Source organism: Rattus norvegicus, chromosome 16 (assembly GCF_036323735.1).
Source record: "Rattus norvegicus strain BN/NHsdMcwi chromosome 16, GRCr8, whole genome shotgun sequence".
Classification (NCBI taxonomy): domain Eukaryota; kingdom Metazoa; phylum Chordata; class Mammalia; order Rodentia; family Muridae; genus Rattus; species Rattus norvegicus.
In genome coordinates, this window is record NC_086034.1 from 1,109,133 (window position 1) to 1,122,720 (window position 13,588).

Here is a 13,588-nt window from a genome sequence, read left to right on the forward strand (position 1 = left end):
GTGCCTGCTGGGCAGTGGGAGAGCCTGGGTCAGACAGGAGTAGAAGCCAGGATGCAGGGCTGGCACCACCTGCCGTGCAATCAGCCAGGCCTCCCTGCTCTGAGAGGCTTGCCACCCTGTAGCCAGCATTCCTGAACTTAGAGGCAATCGTGCTGGCCCAAGGAGGACCTCAGAACTGCTTTCCCAGAGCCAGAACCTGACATGGGTAGGGTCTGTATCTTTCATTGTATCAGAGCCTTCTGGGCAGCTATGAGCTCCGAGGGCAGTGAGGGGGAAGCAGACAGAGACCACGCAGTTAGGAGAACTTTGCACCATGTCACCAGGCTGCCAGCAGAGCTAACTGCTCTGTCCTCTCAGATCTTGGAGCAGCCCCCAGCTGGTCTCCCTACCTCCTTCTTCTCATCCAAGCTCTTCTCCCTCAGCAGTCACCAGAATGCTTCCCAAACTGGGATCATTCTCCCTCTGATTGTTTCTTCCCATTGCTACTCACGCCTATCCTATCCTCTCTTCATCTCTGCCTCCCGTTCTCTATCCCTCCAGCCCTCCACATCTCTACACCATCTAGAAACTTTGCTTCTACTGTTCCTTCCACACAGATTCTGTTCCCTGAGTCTTGACCTGCCATTCTGGTTCTTTTTGTTTGTTTGGTTGGTTGGTTTTTTTTTTTTTTTGTTTTTTTGTTTTTTGTTTTGTTTTTTTCAGAGCTGAGGACCAAACCCAGCGCCTTGCGCTTGCTAGGCAAGCGCTCTACCACTGAGCTAAATCCCCAACCCCGCCATTCTGGTTCTTTAACTTGACATTCCCGCCCACTCCACCCCTTGAGTCTCTGTGGGGTAGGCCCTGTATGTATTCTCCACATCAGATACTATTTAAGTTTAGCTGTTGAAGCAGCAACCAACCACTGTCACAGCCTGGGGTTCGTGCCAGGTTTGTTGAGTGAATGAGTGACTGTCACGACTTCCTCTTGGATCTTCTAGAAGGAAAGAGGGGCAGATCCATTGGACTGGGAGACGGAAGTCTGCAGAGTTGGGGTGTCTGGCCCTGCCTTTCACCCCATGACACACCCCCTCGAAGCTCCAGTCTGTCAGCTTGTTCTGCCTACTAACCTTTCCCTCTGGTGGGAAAGTTGTGGCAGTGTACTCAGCCTTGCAGGCCTCAATAGGAGCTGGACACACTAACCACGCCCTTTCATTGCAGGAGGATGGACCTCGAGTGAAGCAGAAGGGCTGTGAGTGGGTGGCCAGCGCAGGAACATTAGTGACTCTTGGCTCACTGAGGTAAGTGCACATTTCTGCTTTATAGCTCCCAGAGGCAGGGCTGGGGGGAGGGTGGGATCCTAGATTAGTCTGCACCACACTGGGCCTTCTCAGCCCTCAGAGTGGGGTCCAATGCCACCACCTTTGCCAGATGCTGTGGTGTCCTGACAAGTGCCCCCTTCAGCTCATGCTCCATAGCTTCTGACTTGATGTTTCTCAAATAGCTGCCAAGACTGGGTAGAGAGTGCTGGGATGCAGGCCTGATATTCCCAGCCTCGGAACAGCCACACTATGAACACAGTGGTGCCCCTGAATCTCCATGGGACGTGAGCATCCCTAAAAGGTGACCCGAATGGCCAGGATGCATGCTTACTACCACAGTGACCACCGCTAGCTTCAAAGTGTGGCTGGCACTTGTCCACTGGAACCTTGAGCTCTACACCTCAGTTTACATGTCTGTCAAATAGGAGTGGCGTAACAAGGGTATGCACAGGGACCCTCCTTCCCCACATGCCCCACTATGCCAATACCAGGATGGGTACAAACAGGCCACCTAGCCTGATGGGGCACTTAGGCCCATCCCCCACAGGGAGCTCGTGAGAGTGTTGGGAACCAAAGCACAGAACTTCTGGCCAGGACACCAGCGTGTGTCATCCCAGGATAGCATTTCAGAGGTGATCACAGTTGGCTCTACACCAAATACACCTGTGTAATCTCTATTTACTCTTTGGCTCTCTGGCTCTGTTCAGAAGCCTCACACATATGTTTGTTGGCCAGAGCCCTTTGTCTCAGGGCACCATGTTCCTGGGCTCCCCTGGGAGAGTGGAGATTCCTGCCCAGCTGACTGGAGCTTTTCTGTGAAGTAAAGTGTTCTAGGGGTCCCAGGGTGGGGCTGGTAAGCAGCAGGACAACTGGGGACCTAGACTATGGTGCCCTTTCTGCCTCAAGAACCCCAGATCTCTGCTTCCCAGCTGTATGACTATAGGTTGGTCAAACCCCTACAGCAAGAGTGAGTGTCCTTATCCCAAAATAAGCATGGGTGTCACCGGCTATAATGCTTAGAAGTCTCTAGTGGTGTTAAATTTTTGCTCTTCTGATACCTGGGTTGTGCACTTAGTATACACACTCCCCACCCTCACCCCCACCATCCCCTGAGGGTCCCTAGAAGAGGTTTGTACAATGCCTTATTTTCCAGAGACCAAGTAAGTAGTGAAGTGGGGATTTGAACTGAGATCTGTAGGAATTAAGCAACATGTGCTGTCAGAGGACAGAGACTAGGAGGGTCTATATAGATGCAGGAAAAGCAATGTCTATCCCTGCTGCTTCAATCTCCCCATACTGCTCCCTGAAGCTAGAGGCTTTGCCCCACTCCCCAAGAGGCTGCACACGCCCCTCTCCGATAGGGCCAGCCACCCTGCTCCCCTCAAGTGGGGCCTACCAGCAGTCCAGTCCAGCTAGAGGAATCCACACAGACTGCCAGGTAACCTTTCTGATTCTCCTTCACGGTGGGTTCTCTTTTCGGATGTTTTTCAAGGTAATTCATTCCCTTTCCAGAAATTGCCAGTGGCAGAGCATTAAGCAGCTGGTAATTAATCATGGGAATGGCTTCAAGTTTATTCCTTAAAAAGGGGGTGGGTGGGGGACAGAAAGCCTTGGTGGAAAAAGAAAAACCCTTTCCAAGGTAGGGCTGGGAATCGATACCTCTGTGTCCTAGAAACGTTGGGTGCGGGCGGTGGCCCATAGCTGTGGTCAGCACCTGCAGCAGGGAGAAGTCTCATTCTTGGCCGTCACCCAGGTGACTCGGGGAAGTCACTGCCTCCCTCTGAGCTCAGGCTTGCCACTGTAAAGTAGGTTAAGGGTAGATGCAGACGAGACAAGTGTTTCGTGGCTGCGTCCCAGTGCCTGGCACGCAGGGGCTGCCCTGGAGACATTTTACTGAGTGACTAGACCATCTTGATTGCTAGTGAGCTGACAGCAGTGAAGGAGGTGGTGCAGGCTCTAGTTCTTTTGTAGTATGGAGTGACAGCAAGGTTGTCGTGTTCCTTTAGTCACTTTCTAAATGACAGGACTGTTTGGCTCAGTGCACGTTGGGCAGGAGGGGCAGAGCCCCTGGGCATCTTCAACGTCAACCTTCTAGGAGTCAGAGCGATCAAGAGAGCATGTAAGCTGGAGTTGCGCTTGGGGTATCTGGGTGTGGACTGGGGTCCTGGAGCTTCCCTGAGTCTAGCAGGAGCACGATGCTCTCCACAGTGGACCTTTGGGAAGGGCCTGGGAGGATATAATATCACACAAGCTGCTGCCTGGACTCTCCTGTGGCCTTGGTACCAGAACTGAGCAGGGTGGGAGAAAGGCCTAAGCTCATGAGGCTGAGCTGGTGCAACAAGGCTATGCACTGAGTATTAATGGTACCTCTGCATCTTAGAGGTAGGGTCTCACACCTAGGCACCATCTGCTGGTCAGATTTGGAGTGGCTTGACACCATTTCCATCTCCACCCCTCCTCTCCCTCCCAGTGACTGTATTATCTCCACCCTTCTCCTCGGCCCCCCTTTGCCCAGAGACCACATGTGACCTTAGCATGGCCACTCTCCCCACTCTGCCCAGATTAGCCAGCTGAGCCCAGTGTCTCCTCACCTCCACTCTCCTTTATCATCAGAGCCACTCTTCCCTTGCCAGACACGCAACAGTTCTTCTGCTCTGTCTTCTCCTCCAGTCTCAGCAGAGCAGATACTTCCTAGGTTCCTGAACTGCCACTACCTTTGGCCTGGCTTATCCGGCTCTGTTTCTCCCTTGAAACAGGTACCTGAGGAAGCTGGTATGCAGCCTCAGGTAGGCTTCTGACCATAGCGCAAGGTGAAGCAATGGATCCACAGGCTGACTTTGCCATTCACAGATGCTAGGGGGCAGCATTGCTTATGTGACTGGAAACAGGACTACGCTATCTCCTCTCTCGAGACTTGGTCCTGTAATGCTGGACACATGGATTGGAGGAGGACCTCCTAGCCCAAAGATGAAGACGAGGGACCCACACCCACTATCAGGGTCTTTGGAGACCTGGCGTTTCCCTGTAGCATCATTGCTATAATTAGAAGTGAGGTGTGCAGGAACTAGCTATTTGATGGGAGTGTGTATGTGCTCATGAATAAACTGTCCTCTTCCAAGGGAGAGGGAGCTGGAGGTGAGCTACCAGAGAATCACAGACCTAGGAATATTGGTGACCTGGTCACCCTCAGGAGAGTCTCTGGCTGGTATCTTCCTGAAGTGCCTACTGTGTGCCTGGCATGGAAACTGCTGACCTCTGGCCACATCACAGACCAGCCTCTGCCAGTGCCCTGGGCTGGAGCCCCCTGGCTCCCCTGCCTTCTCACACTGCACCTTGCCCTGTGGCCCTTACTCAGCAGTGCCCCCTTTCCTGATTCTGTGTACTGGCCTCTTCAGAGACTGTTTCAGTCCGTGTTTCCTGTATGAATTGAGATCAGACGCCTGTGTCTGAGGGACGCTGAGTGCTTGCTCTCTTTTCTGAAGTCTAGGCCCTTCCTCTTCGTGACCTGCCACCCTGTTCCACATGGATCGTGTATTGGAATGATAATCTATTGGGTTCACGGGGCAGATGTTTTACATTTGTGTTTCATATCGTGTCTTCTCTGCAATCTGCTGCGTACTTGCTAAGTGCACACAGATCTCATGGTTTGGCCATTGCTGTGGCTCTTGAGAACACAGCCACCAGTGCAGGCTCAGAGGGTCTGGCTTCCTCATTTTGTAGTTAAGGATGAAAACTAAGGCCTTGTTGGGGGAGGGAGGAAGCTGACAGAGCCTGATCCTGAGGTCATGAAGGTGGATGAGGCCAGCAGGATTATGACAGAAATGCTTAGGGTAGAAATTCACTGTATCTAGAAGGAAGAGCTTATGTAAATTCTATCCCATCTCCCACAGTGAGCTCAGGTAAGCAGAGACTGGGGTCCCGGGCCCCCAAACAACCATTACAGGCATGGATCCATGGCTCTGTCCTTGCCCCCATCCCTTTCAGCCTTTAAACAGGGGGCTGAGAGAGTTGAACCCTGACCTCCCAGGAAAGGAGAGCGTCTGACCTCTTACCTCTCACCTCCCAGCAACCATTCTAAACTGCAGAGGTGTCCCAAGGGTATGTGCCCTCTAACTCAGGCTCCTGGGAGGATAGAAGGTGCTGGTGTCCGGGAAGACTTTATGAGCCTAAAGAGGAGAAGGGAACTCACTCCCTGGGATCAGGGGCTGCCCCTGCTGACCTGGGGTGGGGGGGATGTCAGGGGCTCTACAAATGCAGGTACTCCCCTGCATCTGGCAGCAGAGCCCATTTTTCTCTGTTGCCATCGAGCCCCTCCAGCTGCACTTGGCTGCTCCAGACATTTCTGCTCAGGCATTGTGGTGAGCCAGGGAAGGTTCAGGTGCTGGTCATTCCCCTCCAAAGGGCTTCTTCTGCCTTGGTCATACCTCCTCTCACTGCCCTGAGAGTATACTGAGTTGGAAACTCTTCCTATGCCCACTGAGATTCCCTCGAACCTCAATCCCTTGGCTTTTACTTGTTTCTGCTCCTTTAAGCCAGCTGTCTGCTGTCTTCCCCTTTGAGTGATTTTTCCGGGGCCTTGTACATGCTAGGTAAGAAGTCTGCCATGCTCTACCACAGAGCTGCACCCCAAGCCTTTAGCTTTGTGTGTGTGTGTGTGTGTGTGTGTGTGTGTGTGTGTATGTAAGCAAATTTTGAGATAAGTTCTTTCTGTTATGCCAGGCAGGCCTCAAATTGTGCTGTATAGTACAGGCAAGCCTTGAATTTGTCATCTTCCAGCCTTGTGGGATTCAAAGGCAAGTCCCACTCAGGGCTGCATTCCCAACATGGCACTTGGCACTCCAGTGCTGAAGGGTCTCAGGAAGCCCATGTTTGTCCTCAGCTTCCCAGGGACGGCAGCAAAGCTTCATCGGTTTAGCTCTTTCAGTGTTTGGAGGAGTGGACTAAGAAGTGCTCTGAGGCTGTGTGTAGGCTTGGTAGGTAACAGTATTGGTTTTCCAAGGCATGCATCAGACAGGAGCCTGTTCAGCTCCTGCTTCCTAGGCTTGGGTACCTCAATGGGTTTCTCAGTTCTGGTCTATCTCAGTATAAAGAAAACGAAAGGGCAATGGCCTCTGTGTGGCCCCGGTGGCATCTGCTCACTCTGGCTTCTGGGTGACTCTGCCCCAGAGAGTGTGCCACCTTAATAGAGAACGTGCCCTTGGGTTATTCAGAAGCTCACCCCTCATATCTGTATCTCCTGTCCAGCCTGTCTCATCCTTTGCAGTTTGTTTGAATAAGCACATCTTTCCTCTCAGATGTCAGAGACCCTCTTTGGAGGTTTTGTTCAGAGCCCAAGGGGTTATCCCAGCTTGATAAGCTGTAGAGCCCGTCCATCTTGCCACTATACTCTGCAGGACAGTCTAGCTCAAAATAACACTCACTTAGAGCTCCTTTCCCTTCCATACGTCCCTTTGAAGCCCCTCCACCTGACTATCTCTCGACATTCTATACTCTGTTGTCTCCTAGTCGACACACTCCAGAGTCCAAAAGCTTTGGGGTGGCAAGGAGTGACCCTGGAAGACTCTAATGAGCCAGAACCTGAAGACAACGTAGGGTATTTTCTTTTTATAGATGATCCCAACATCCTTTTGGTTGTGTGGCTTTTCCCAAGTGGCCTTAAAGACGACTACTAGGGGTCACCTATAACACAGCCACCTCTATCGGCTCTTCCAGTGACTGGTCCCTGGAGAACTCAGTGCTGGTTTTACCTCTATGGTTTGGAATGATGTAGTGTGACTCCTGGTTGAAGTGTGTGTTTTAGGGACAAACATGCTGGGACATATTTAGGGACAAATCCTTGTCTTGTCACTTAGGAGCCAGGTCATTGTGGACAGAGTGTTCTGTCTTTGGCTCTCTGCTCCTCCCTCCCCTACCCATAGCAAGAGCTAGGAAACACTCATCCCCTCTAGGAACTGAAGACCACAGATTCCTGTCCTAACAGGGGTGCCTCTCCACTGGACAGGAGCATTCAGTGAGGTTTCCTCATTGTGAAGACATGCCCTCCACATACAACCCCCAACCCTGTGAGCAGGAAGTTTTAGGCTGACACATGGGTGTGTTAGCCTCACTGGCCAAACCTGCCAGCCTTAAGGGACTATCTCAGACTTGAGTTTTCTCTTAGAGTTAGATGCTATGGGCTGCTATTGATTGAGCCCAAGTCTCCAAAATGTGTGCGTGTGTGGGGGGTGTGCAGTTCATGTGTGTCTACATGTGCATGTGCATGTAGAAATAGAGGGTTGACCCTCAGTCACTCTTCACCCATGTTCTGAGGCAAGACTTCTCTCTCACTGAGCCCAGAGCTTACCATCTTAGGCTGGTTACTATGGAGTTTAACCATCTGCCTCTTTGCTAGCTTGGTGCTGGAATTTCAGAGGGGCACATCTGTGCCTGTCTTCTTAGGTGAGTGCCAGGAATCTGAACTCAGGCCCTCATGCTTGTACTTGCACAAAAGCCAGCACTTCCTCTTTAAGCCATCTCAACAGCTCCAGGCCTCTGGAGTTTTAACAGGTAGCCTCATATGAAACCATGTTCATTCCAGTCTGGGCTGTACCAGTGCCTACAGAGGGGAGCTGGCCTAGAGACTGCATGGTTCCACTGGGAACCTGTTACTGCCTGTGGCTCTAATTTTGTACTCATAAACCAAAGGCTTTTGTGATGTCAGGACTCTATGCCTAGAAAGCCTTATGACAATCAGGTGTCACTGCCAGAAATCTGGAGGACATACTAGCTTTAAGTCCCGTTCCCTCTGGCCACAGAACATTGGGTTCCATGGCTTCCTGCCAGCCCCAAATGCAGGACCTGCTACCTTTACATCAGCCACCAGTTCCTGAGCCCCAGTCCCTGGACCAGACAGGACAGTTCTCATGGAGGGTCACCAACAATCTTCATGCAAGTGACCAAAGAGTCCTCAATCTCCTAATCTATGTTGATGCTCAGAAGAGTTCGTAGGTCAATTGGGAAGGCTAGGCCTGCTCTAATTAGGTGGCTAGACCCTTGCAAGTGACAGAGAAGGAATTTTTTAGTGCTAAGGCCTTGATGCCTAGGATGATGTCAAGGCCTGGGTGGTGCTGTAACTCAGAAGAGAGGACAGAGCTCTCTGACCACTGGCATCCCACTTCCAGAGCCAGCCTTGGGTATGGAGCCTCATGGGTAACTATGGCTCATACCAGGTGGAGCCCCAGCTCAGTATTGATTTGAGACCACCCCACCCCACCCCCAAGCTCTGTACAACCAGTCTTGCCCCACTGCATTCACCGTCCTGTGTGTGTGTGTGTGTGTGTGTGTGTGTGTGTGTGTGTGAACCTATCACTTATATGAGTTATACTTAGCATATTATGTGTGATGGGAAAGAACAGCAGGGTGGAAGCCAGGGCAGCTCAGCACAGTTCAACAGAGTCCAGGGTAAGCAGTGCATGTTGGGGCATCCTTCCAGGCTGTAGTACCACATCCTACAGACCTGACATATTCCTCCAGAGTCAATGCATCTCTCTCCCAAAGGCCCAATATGGCACCTGGGCTAAGAGGCTCAAGGGAGAAGAGGTGCCTAGAGCTTGGCTTCAGAGTGGGGCAGCCCCTCTGGGGTGACTTGTACACAGTACATGGTACCCCAGAGATATTCACTCACCCTACAGGCTCTAGACCAGGAGAAAAACAAGTTTTATAGCACTCTGTCTCTGAAGGGCAAGGGACAGCTGAGTCATCAATCCCTGAACGGGCAGTCATTAGTGATGGAAACAGTAATGACATCAAGTTTTCCCGATAGCCCCCTGGCAGGTGAGAATCAGAGTCACCTCTGGTTTATAGGTGAAGAAACTGAGCTACGCTATGTGATGGGAAGTTAGAATCAACCCCTAGCTCTTGATGCTGAAACATCGCGCAGGACCCTGGAGCAACTTATTGGACACAAATCTGAATAAGACACAGACTCTTAAAAACTGGTATCATGGGGTTGGGGATTTAGCTCAGTGGTGGAGCGCTTGCCTAGGAAGCGCAAGGCCCTGGGTTCGGTCCCCAGCTCCGAAAAAAAGATCCAAAAAAAAAAAACTGGTATCATTATCCATTATTTGGTGTAAGGGTGAGAGTCTCGCCTGGGCTTCATGAGACTCTGCCAATCAATCCATCAATCATCAATCAACCGTTCTCTCAATCAGGCCCCTTTACTCTTTACATTCTTTCTTCCTGGATTTACCCCAACTAGGTACAGAGCTGCCTACCTGTAGTTAGAGAATGTCTCTTCCTGGAAGCATACCCTTTACAGCAGAAAGGACATGGTCTCCAGCCTTGGGCTCTGGGCAGTGTGATAATTCAGGTGTTTAAATGAACACGGCTACAGGGAGAGATGTTGTCTGATGCCGGACTGTGTGAATTCCCCAGATCTTCCAGCTCTGCCCCAGAATGCGCTGACCAGTGCTCAGGCATCCTTCCTCAGAGGCCTCCAGGCTGTGAAGGCCCAGGTAGTGGTACTGGCCCCTGTGAAAACAGGTTAAAGGGCTGCAGGACCAGAGGACACCCTGCTGACTCTGGAACTGAAATAACCAGATGCATAGGAGGGGACTAAGGAAGGATTTTAAGAATCTACTTTGATGGGGCTGGGGATTTAGCTCAGTGGTAGAGCGCTTACCTAGGAAGCGCAAGGCCCTGGGTTCGGTCCCCAGCTCCGAAAAAAAGAACCAAAAAAAAAAAAAAAAAAAAAAAGAATCTACTTTGATGGCTAAATCACAAGTGCAAGTGACTTGCCCAAGGCCACTGAACCCAAATTTAGCTGTGAATCATGCTGTCACAGTGTGGAGTGCATGTGACTGCTTAAGACTATGTGCTGTGTGTTAGGAGAGCCTTCATGGTAGTTGTATTGATTAATACTTGCTCTCATTTCTTTGCATACACCATCTAATTTAAACCTCATAGAAGTCTGTTTTAATCCTGGCGTGGTGGTACACACCTACAGTTCCCAGCATTCCCAGCACTGGAACAGGATCACCTCAAGTTTGATACTAACTTAGACCACATAGTAAGACTCTGCTTTGAAAAACTAAACAACAAACACAAATTGTTTGTAAACTAAGAAACTGATAGGCTAAGCACTCCACGCACAGCCACACCCACTGGAAGGCACAGCCAGAATTTGAACTGCCCCCGCCCCCGACTTTCAGGCCTAAGCTCTCAGCCTCGACCATAGGCATAGGGAGCTACCACTACAGGGCTAGAGCTCCCTGTTACTATCCAAAAGACGGGGGGCTGCTTGGAGGTCCACAGTAGGGTTTTCTGCAAAGGACCCCGGCTCCTCTTTATTTTCTGACTAGTTGGGGTAAGTCCAGGAGGAAAGTACATAAACAGTAAGGAAGAGGGAGGATGGAGCCTTACCATCCAGTGGACCCAGACTTATCCAGGAATGCCAAAATGGCCAGCAGATCCCATGCTATCAGCTGTGGCACAGGCTACCCAGGTGGGAGCCGCCTTAGCATCCTCTAAGATAATGTACTCAGTTTCCTACAGCTGCAGAACCAACGTGAGTCTGCTGTAGGGGGGTGGAGAGAGGCACATGCTGAACTGGATAGAACATGAGACATCAGGAGAAGAGAAAGCCAAAGCTAGCCCCATAGCTGAGCATTCAGGCACAGCTCCAGAAAGACTCATAGGGGGCATGTCATGGGACTCTTTTGTTTGATGGGCAGTGAGAAGCCAGTGAAAGTTGGGTTCGTAGAAGAACCTGAGGCCATTTCTCCTGAGTTTCCATGGGAGGCTATTCATGTTGGGGACCCCTTCCATAACAGAGCTGCCCTCTTGCAAGCCTGACCTTTAAAATGCAAGTCTAGTGAGGGTGGGGACTAACGTGTTCAAACTGTTCATCAGAGATGGGATGCTAGCAGTGCCCATTGAGCAAGCCAAATGGAGATGTTAAGGGCTGGGGGCTCTGAGGAGGCAGCCATCGAATGCCTCCTGCACTGGGGGGAAAACAGGCCTGGAGCTGAGAAGGGTTTGTCTGAAAAGCCTCAGAACCCTTGCAGTAAATGCCACAGCTCCAGTCTGCACCTGTTATCCTGAGGGAGATCTCTTCCTACATGTCTCTGACCTCAAGCCAAAGAGGAAAGACAATGAGTGAGAGAGACCTGGAGCAGCTCACCACGATCAGAGCAAGAGCATCCTCCAGGAGACAATGAAACCCTTCTTTTTGCCCCTAGATGTTGAGGCTGCTGCCATGTCTGGCCTGTTGCGAGTGCACAGCAGTCGTCTGGCATTGCGGCATCGTGGGCCTAGAACAGTTCCACTTGTCTGGAAATCTGCCAGCCTGGGTTGTGGTCTGAGGAGGGCTCCTGGGTGCTCAGCTGCTAACTGAAGTACGTTGGGTACCTGTGGCTGTAGCTGCCGGAGGAGTAACATCCTGAGTCTCTGTGCAGTGTAGCCAGCACACACTGCCTAGCAGGACCTGTGAAACAAAAACATGTGTTTCCTGTTAGAGGCCAACACAGGGCTGGGCTCCATGTGGCCTTGGTAAGCTGGCCTGCTCTCAGGAAGCCCTGCACCCCCTGTCCCCCAAGCAATGCCACAAAAACAGTGGAAAAGTGAGCCTGCTCCAAGGCTGTTTCCACTGTAAACAGTGGCTCTTCAGCTGGTCCTCAGCCTCCTGAATCAGGGCCAGACTCCTCCGCCCTGCCTGAGAAGCACCTCAGTTGCCCTCTAGCCGCCCTCTAGCCTGACAGCGGCCCACTCATAGAAGAAGCTCTCAGGGCCTTCCTTAGAGTATGGGTACAACCCATCAAAACCCCTTTGTCTTCACACGCAGCCTGTGAGGTGAGAAGGCAGGAGGTCGGGAAGCACAGCGGTAGACAGAGAAGTCCAGAGCATGGCCAATGTCACACGGCAAAGACTGGCACAATCGTCTTCCGGAACTGCGGGTCTCAGAGAAAGATTCCAAGTGGTGTTCACTGCCTAATGCGACCTGGGTTTCTTTGAGTTTGCGCCATAAATGCAGGAAGTCAGCAGCATTTAGTGGGAGCAACATCTTCGCTTCTGATTTTAATAATGTTCTGTTTTCCTTAGTAACACACATTGCTTGTGGAAGTCACAAAAGTATAAGGTAAAAAACAGAAGTGCCCTGACTCTGCCTGAGGAAGTCTTCTTGCCCAACACTCAGTTCTCTCCCTCTCCCTCTCCCTCTCCCTCTCCCTCTCCCTCTCCCTCTCCCTCTCCCTCTCCCTCTCCCTCTCCCTCTCTCATCACTTTCTAAGATCCTTTCATCTATTGGTCTTATGTCATGAGCAGATTTTGAGGGCCACTGTTTCTAAAAAACCAGGATTCTTCATGGTCCTTGACAGTTTTCCCCTGCCCGGACTGGCTAGGATGGGGGCTACCAAGGATGCCATGAGGAGGTACCCCACCCCACCAAGAAGCTTCTAGAGAAGGCAGATTTATGTGAGCCTGGGAACTAGGTATCAAGAGGTTCTGCCTTGCAATTTGACACAGGTTGTCTGTGGATCACCCTGGAGCCAACCCAACCGTGCCCAAGCGTTGTCTGTTAATTGACTGCAAACTTGACAATGCTTTCCTTCCTTCACATCATCCAGATGTCAATATCAAGAGCCTTCTGTGTGCAATGGTTAGGAAATAAAAAAAAAAAAGCCTCAGGCCCCCTACCTGCCCCTCCTGTCACCCGCTCTACCCTAGAAGCCTAGCCAGGCCCCTCTTTGAAACCCACACCAAGTCAGATCTGGAGGCCAGCTGGGCTGTGGGGGCAGCAAAGGTTCCAGGAGGAGCTGTCTCCGGTCCCCTCCATCCGCTGACGTCCTTGGTGGCCCTAAGACAGCTTTATGGAGGACAGATTGAGGCTGTCTCCCTTCTGGCAGGTTTATTCCTTCATCTTTCAACCCCTGCTCTGATTTTTTCCACCTTGGCCTTCCCACCCCCACTGGCTCCCTGGCAAGCTTCCTCTTCCTCCCCCTCATCTGTCAGCCTGGCTAGGCAGAGGGCCACTGGCCTCCCAGGTGATTGAGTTATGGGGGAGGCAGGCCAGGCTCTGCAGGAGTACTTTTGGCGTCCTGCCTTGGAGAAGACTGGGGAGGCTGGAAGGGTGGCGACTGCAGACCAGTAGGTCTCCACTCCGTTTAGACAGCCCTGCCTGCTGGCCCGGCCACCCCTGCTCAGACCTCAGTTTCCCTTCCTGAGGAATAGCCTTGTCCAGACCTAGAGGAAGGCAAGATGTCAGAGCAGCCAACACTGCCTCACTATGGAAAACTTCCTAAACATTGTTGTTGCTT

The 13,588-nt window shown here is 51.5% G+C and overlaps 1 protein-coding gene across 10 annotated transcripts in view; it reads left to right on the top strand.

The window, feature by feature from the left end:
- Zmiz1 (zinc finger, MIZ-type containing 1) overlaps positions 1-13,588 on the top strand; it is a 205,443-nt gene that overhangs the window by 75,150 nt on the left and 116,705 nt on the right. For all 10 annotated transcript variants that reach the window (XM_063275487.1, XM_063275482.1, XM_063275484.1 and 7 more), the window contains one exon: positions 1,198-1,277. The gene's annotated coding sequence lies outside the window, so the exon portion shown is untranslated. The remainder of the gene's footprint in view (positions 1-1,197; positions 1,278-13,588) is intronic.